An 8,031-nucleotide genomic window follows, 5' to 3' on the forward strand; every position below is an offset into this window, starting at 1 on the left:
ACATAATATGTTCACTTGATCGACCACACCTTTTAGCAAAAAAGAGTGCAAATATTTGCAAACAGTGCACAGTTGGACACCTTTATGGTTATATAATGTAATCTACTGTTTAGATAAGAGGACCGGTTAAACATTTCCATTTTGAGTTTTAGAAGTACAGTACAGTTAATGTGCATTATTATGCATCACACCATTTAACCATGGTCAAATAATATAATTTGGGTTTAAAAACTTTGTGGGAACAAATGGATTGGGGAAGATGTTCCCCTTACTCAGGTTGTGTTCGGGTCATTTTGACCCGGAGAAATTTTTCTTGTGCCCGAAAATACTAGTTAATCATCAAATCTTTTGAGTAAAAAGCATTATTTATGAATAATTTTGGAAATATTAGATAAAATAAAACACAACCTGAGGGTTAAGAACAACATAGACTTACTTTCAAATTGTACCATATTTCGATATAGGTTTAGCATGTGCAGGATTGATGATCTATCAGCCAATGTATTATTATAGGAAATAGAAACATTTGCTAATTTAATTGTTAAAGCATAAAATGACTAAACTTTTTACAGAATGTATATATTACTTTTGATATTATTATTAATAATATTTATATATATTTTAAAGTGTCATTAATGTAAAATACTAAATAATTTTATTTTGACAATTTAGTTGATAATAATTTAATATCCGGTGGGATAATACAATGAGATTTACCTGAAAGATAAAATCGACTAATATACAGGCATATGAATATTTACTTATAAATTTAATTGCCTATATTTTACTTGAAGATATGTCTAGCAACACTATAAATGCAAATTTAATGACTTCACTCATTCAGTTTTAATGAAAGCGAAGATGTCTGAAATTCTAAAATCTAATTCATAACCTTACAATAATTATTAAAAATAATAACATTATATGGGGTGTAAACTATGATATTCAACATAATACAATGTCATACCAGAGAAACAAAATTAGATAAATTAACCTCAAAACTTTGACTGTCTAAATCTCACAAATGTTGATACTCAGATGAATGACAAAATTTTAAATAGTGTAGGCTAGCCATTTATCAAAAGATTTTGTGTAATCTACAATACCTTTATGATTCAATCAAAATAACCTTATAATGCATTGTATAAACAGCTTTGCAGAAAGTGTACTTGAAGTAGTGTTCATTTGAGTGCTCTTTTAGAAAGTGTCTAAGTCATGTGACTTTGTAGTTTCAGAAGTCCTTATTTATACCTAACACTGTCTGCATCCAAGGAATTTGGACAGGAAGAGGCCATTAGCAGCCCTTTTCATTGTGTAAGGTTTTTTTTTTTTTTTTTTTTACCTGCTAAAGCTATTCATGGCTGATTGCAGCAGTGAGACTTTATAACTAAGATATGTAAAGCAAACATTACTTGCAGAAGATTTTGCATAACACATTCAGTGTTTACAGAAGGATGTCAGGTCCTTGTTATAAAATCATTAAAATTGTGATAGCAGTACAACATCTGTAACCTGATGAACCATTGTTATTAGTTGTGATATTTCTGCATTGCAAATTATTTACTTGGTTTTTCACAAAATACAATATTACTCAAAATTGTCACCGAAGGGTGAGCAAATCCGAGGCATGCCGAGGATTCCTACGTCTAACGGTTTAGGACAGGGATAGGCAACTTCGGTCCTGGAGGGCCACTGTCCTGCAGAGTTTAGCTTCAGCCCTGATAAAAACTCACCTGCCTGTATCTATCTAGTAATCCTGAAAACATTGATTGCCTTGTTCAGGTGTGTTTAATTAGAGTTGGAGCTAAACTCTGCAGGACAGTGGCCCTCCAGGACCGGAGTTGCCTATCCCTGGTTTAGGAGTTATGAGCCATTTCGTACTTTTGACCGCTGTAGCGCCCCCGTCAGGCCGATCGGGGCAGGCTTTGGTGACATAGTGGGCGGTGTGAGTACTACCAGCCTTCAAAGTTTCAAGTCTCTACAACTTACGGTTCGATCTGCCCGATCAGTTTAAGATGGAGAATGCTGCATCATGGGAAAATTAACAATAACAATAGGGTTTCAGCACTACGTGCTTGAACCCCTAATAAAAAGGGCCTAAAAAAGGCCTATAAAAAAAAAGAACTATAGGGTCTCAGCACTTGACGCTTGAGCTGCTGATAACAAAATCTTTATCAAGCCTTTTAACATGTACCTCAGAGAAGAAAAAGGTTGCTTTTTGCATATATCATGGAAATGTGGTGTTTTTTGGTGTGTGTGTTTTTTTTTACGTTTTAAACTGTAATACCTCCACTGATGGCCCGATCTCTGTAAAAGTTGGCACGCTTCTTTAAAATAATATGGCGCACATACTCAGCTAATTTGGTGAAGTTCTGTGCAGAGCAGACCATTTTTCAGTCATTTAAATGTAATTTTGCATAGGATAATATAGAGCATTTTTCACCTTTATAACAGTTAAAACGCCACCAATGACATCCATAAAAGTTTCCAAGCTTCTTTAGGATCATGTGCCGCATGCGCACGCCCGATTTTGTGAGGTTGTAATGCAAATCAGGCAGGAAGAGGGCCGCTTTCAACCATTTCATGGGATTTGCCATAGAAATACATAATTTTGGCACATTTTTAACAGTTATTGCGCCACCTATTGGCTAGTTGCCACGTCCTATGAGCTCTTACACAGGTGTGCTGAGTTTGGTGAAAATCTATCGTTCCGTTCACGAGTTATAGCCAATTTAGTAAAAGGGGCTCCTCTCACTTTTTCTCAAGTTTTGGCGGCCCTTATGGACTGTGAACCGAAATTTCCTATACATTTCCTATACATTTCCTATACAACTATACATGAATGTCAGTCATGTGACCTCTTACGTCATCCGCTCTTTTTCCAGTTGACTGCCGCTGTGGTGAACAAATGAGTCCTATTTAGGGGTAGGCAGATTTTTATTTTTAAGTATTTAAAAAAAAAAAAAAATTTAGGATACTATGCATCCTGATAAAGTTCCCTTGGCCTTTGGAATTAAAATAGCCCCACATCATCACATAGCCTTCACCATACCTAAAGATTGGCATGGTTTTATTTCAGTTAGCCTAATAGCTGGTTTGATTTGCATTGAGAGATGATCTTATGGAAAGTACTCCATGCCAATCTCTAGGTATGGTGAAGGCTATGTGATGATGTGGGGCTATTTTAATTCCAAAGGCCAAGGGAACTTTATCAGGATGCATAGTATCCTGGATCCATGAAGTAACTGGCCTTCAAAAATAAAAATCTGCCTGCCTCTATGGGAATTTAACATAGGGGTGTCCAAACTTATGCACCCTGTATTTTAAGGAAGAACATTTATTTATTTACGATACATTATTCATTCACAAAGAAAATTGGTGTCCTTAAAGGTTGGATTTTTCCTAATTTTTTAAATTAAGGCATTAAGTAATAGGAAGCCAGTGCAGTGTTGACAGAACTGGGCTAATATATGGTCATACTTCCTGGTTCTGGTAAGAACTCGAGCTGCTGTGTTTTGGACCAGCTGTAATTTGTTTATTAAGCGTGCAGGGCAACCACCCATAATAGCATTACAATAATCTAGCCTTGATGTCTTTTTTTTTTTATGCAATTTTTTTTTGAGGAAGTTTTTTGTCCAATAATTAGAATCTCTGTTTTTATAGAATTAAGTAGTAGGAAATTACTAGTCATCCAATTTTTTATATCACCTATACATTCCGTTAATTTATTGAATCGGTAAGTTTCGTCAGGGCGTGAAGAAATATAGAGCTGAGTATCATCGGCATAACAGTGAAAACTAATTCCATGTTTCCTAATGATATCTCCTAATGGTAGCATGTACAGAGTGAACAGCAGCGTTCCTAGTACTGAGCCTTGTGGTACGCCATACTGAACTTGTGATCGATGAGACATCTCTTCATTTACTGCTGCAAACTGATAAGTTTCAGATAATTATGATTTAAACCACGTTAATGCAATTCCAAAAAAGCTAACATAATTTTCGAGTCTATTTAAAAGAATGTTGTGGTCAATAGTATCAAATGCAGCACTAAGATCGAGTAACATTAATAGAGAGATACAACCACGATTGGATGATAAGAGCAAATCATTTGTTACTTAATCATAGCCAGCTTAAAAGTTTTTGGTAAGTATCCTATACAAGGATGAATTAATGATATTAAGAAGAGGATCTATGACCTCGGGAAGCATCTCTTTCAGTAACTTAGTCGGTATAGGGTCTAACATACATGTTGTCAATTTAGATGATTTAACGAGTTTAACTAATTCTTCCTCTTCTATAGCAATGAATGAATCAAATTTTTCCTCAGGGACATTACAATGCACTGCCTAATGCGATACTGTAGTAGACGGTTGCATAGTTATAATTTTATCCCTGATATTATCAATCTTGTAAGTGAAGAAGTTCATAAAGTCATTACTGTTGTGCTGCTTGGAAACTTCTGGGCATGAAGCTTTATTTTTCGTTAGTTTAGCCACTGTTTCAAATAAATACCTGGGTTTTGTTTATTTTCTTCTAATAGGGTTGAAAAATAAGCAGATCTAGCAGCTTTTAAAGCCTCTCTGTATGCAATCGAGCTCTCTTTCCATGAAATGCGATGAAATGTTTTGTTTTCTTCCAGTTGCACTCTATTTTTCTGGCTGTTCTCTTAAGGGCTTGAGTGTGCTCGTTGTACCACGGCGTTGGACTATTTTCTTTAATCTTCTTTAAGCACAACGGAGCAACTGTGTCTAAAGTGCTGGAAAAGATAGAGTTAAAAGTTTCTGTCGCAGTATCAAGTTATTATAAGCTATCTGGGATACTGAGATGATGAAACTGATCAGGAAGATTATTAATAAAGCAATCTTTAGTGGCAGAAGTGATAGGTTTAACATATTTGTAACACAGAGCTTTGCAGCCTTGGCTAAATTAAGTTTAAACAAGACTAAAAAATGATCTGAGATGTCCGCTCTGCTGCAGAATTTCAACGGCATCAATATTGATTCCGTGTGATAATATTAGGTCTAGAGTATGATTACGACAATGAGTAGGTCCTGACACATGTTGTCTAATGTCTTTAAATGCCAATCCCAATGCATCTTTTTCATCATCTACATGTATATTAAAATCACCAACAATTATGACTTTATCTGCAACCAGTACTAACTCTGACACAGAACTACCAATCCTGGCATTCAATGATAATATATGTTGATCCGACTATTTTAAGTGAGTATTTAAATGGTCCGGGGCAGAACTTTTGCCAAGCGTGTCAGAGGTTCTGGGTTCTAATCCGCACTCAGATAGTTTTTTTTTTCTCATCAAAACCGATTATGTTTATCAGTGGTTGTATATCAGGCAGGGACACGTTTGTGTGCATTTTGTTTAGTAATTTCACCGGAACGAATAGAGAGTCTCCACAACAGTTTGAAGCAAGCGTCCGAGTGAAGACGAGCCACAAGAGAACACAATATCCGCGCCACTGATCGCAGCAGCAATGAGCACTTTGATCTCTTGATTTAAAAAACAACACATTTTAGTGCTAGATCACCTTATATTTAACAAACGAACTAAATGAATACTCTGCTAGTTAACTGGAGATGTTTTGTTTATTTGTATTGGTACATTTGTGCCACGAGATGTTTCAAAAGTGGTGGGGACAATATCAACCTTAGCAAAAAGTGGTGGGGACATGTCCCACCCACAAATTACGCCTATGGATGTGATGATTAAACGATAAACTGACCTTTGATGATAAACTCATGCTGTTAGACAGTATATGAACCAATTCACACCGATTGCTTAATACTGTTTGGAAAGATTCGTAGGCTATGTTATTATCTTTAGGTTGGCGATTAGCGACAGCGAGCAGCTAGCGCTAGCTCGTTAACAATATATTTACATCCACTCACCACAGACAAAATGAGCACTGCACAGACGAGTGTTTGCAGTTGGTGTCCAGTCTGCCCTCTTGATGGCTGCAAGCCACTGATGGCATCTTTTTTTGTCCTGAGGTAGCTTGTAAAAGGATATTTTGGGGTCTCCTTTTTTGTTGTTGCACCCCATCGCATAACATATTGAAGGCATAGCTAGCTAGTTCCTTTGCGACTGACATGAATCAGGTACTCAAGATAGTGGCAGACAAGTTTCAGAAGTGAGTGACGTCAGTGAGGAGATGTTGATGACGTCATCTGATATTCATCTATTCACAATCAGACTGCAGAGAATCTTGCTGCACTGGTTTGGTTCCGGTCGGGCCAAAAACCTAGGACTAGTTCGCAAAAGTAGTTTTTTGGAAAAATCCAAAATACCCGAAAATTTTCCAGGGTGACGAGCAAATCCAAGGCATACATTTTGTCTACCTTGAGCCAAGGATTCCAACGAAATAAGACACTTGAGCCTACGCCAATCAGTTTAGGAGTTATGAGCCATTTCATGTTATGAGCCATTTCATGTTTTCAAAAGTTATAAGCATTTTTGCAAAAAAACGTACACCTCTGGAACACTAGGTGGCACTGTGTTCAATCTTCTCATGTACTTTCAGGACATGCTAATGATGATCCCTACCAAATTTTGTGCCGACATGTCAAATATTTTATAAGATATTGCAATTTCTGACAAAAATCGAAATGGCGGACATGTGGTTCATCCAATTCTGGCAAAATCGGTATCCACAGATTCGCCATGATGCAAGGAATCCATAGACACCAATATTATGATTCTGACAAACTGTTCAAAGGTTATTGGCCAAAATAGCCATTTTCCAGATCTCATGACCTGTAGGTGGCGCTGTTCCCAACTTTGGCAAGGACCCTCAGATCATGCTTCCGATGAAGCGTACCAATTTTCGTTTCGATTGATCAAACTTTGGCCGAGATACAGCCTCTGAACCAATTTTGGGTCCGAAATTGGTTCTGGAAATCTGTCCCCTTCGGGGCTTGGCCCCTAATAAGAAATCTATCAAATACAATAGGGGCTATCCCCTTTGAGGCTTGGGGATTATTCTGCCTTTTGTCTTCAATATATTTATTTGTTGGCGTTTTGCCATTAAACAGAGAGAGAGAGAGAGAGAGAGAGAGAGAGAGAGAGAGAGAGAGAGAGAGAGAGAGAGAGAGAGAGAGAGAGAGACTGACAAGTAAAAAGCTTGTCTGGGTCATTGATTCTTCATCTGACATTCTTCAAAATTACATCATCATCCTGTATTTCCAGTTTTCCATTGCTTACAGGGCTAATGCAAGAAACTTTCCAAATGATGCAATGCTCAAAAACTTTTTCTTGTCAAGACAAGACATGATAAAGAAGTGTGCTTTCATTGTGTGCAATAACACAAGTTTTAAGGGGTGCCTGTGTATTTTACAATTTAGAACAGTATATTATATTAAGTAATATAATATTAATATACCTACGGCTAGGGTACCAAACTACCAAAATCCACATTTTACCTTAAAATGTTCCAATAACCAACACAATAATCCAGGTGAAACAATAGAAAGCTACATGATGAATCGAGTTCATCAAGCAGCCTGTTAAAAACATGGTCAATGCTCATATACAGATGGTGCACAGGGTCATACATACAAAGACAAAACACCATCAGGGTAACACACACGACACTAAAATAATGAAATATATGTTAAATTAATTAACATAAAATGTAACACAATGTAACAATGTACATCACTGATGACAAAAATAATAAGAAAAAAATATTTCTTTAAAAATTAATAATAAAAAATGTAATCATATGTGATGTGTAATGCAGGGACTTCTGGGAATGTCCTTTTACTGTTTGTTTTTTTTTGTTTTTGTTTTTACCATAAATAATGTGGTAGTTAGTTTAAAATAGTTAAAAAATGTTTTTTCTTGCAAAAGCAGTTAACATGTTTTTACTGTAGAATTTAAAGTATTTTTATTTAAAAATTAAAACTTTATTTTTTACAGTGTACAATAAACAAAAACATAAGAATAACTTAAATGTATCAGGACAATTTTTTTAACGCATTGCTAATAATTATTCTTATGTAATCCACAG

General features: G+C 36.0%; 1 protein-coding gene across 1 annotated transcript in view; it reads left to right on the top strand.

The window, feature by feature from the left end:
* The window catches only part of eppk1 (epiplakin 1), a gene marked incomplete at its 5' end in the record, with an annotated part of 162,725 nt that overhangs the window by 132,563 nt on the left and 22,131 nt on the right, over nucleotides 1-8,031 (top strand). The gene's annotated exons all lie outside the window — the stretch shown is intronic.

Source organism: Scardinius erythrophthalmus (assembly GCF_964197995.2).
Source record: "Scardinius erythrophthalmus genome assembly, chromosome: 10".
Lineage (NCBI taxonomy): Eukaryota > Metazoa > Chordata > Actinopteri > Cypriniformes > Leuciscidae > Scardinius > Scardinius erythrophthalmus.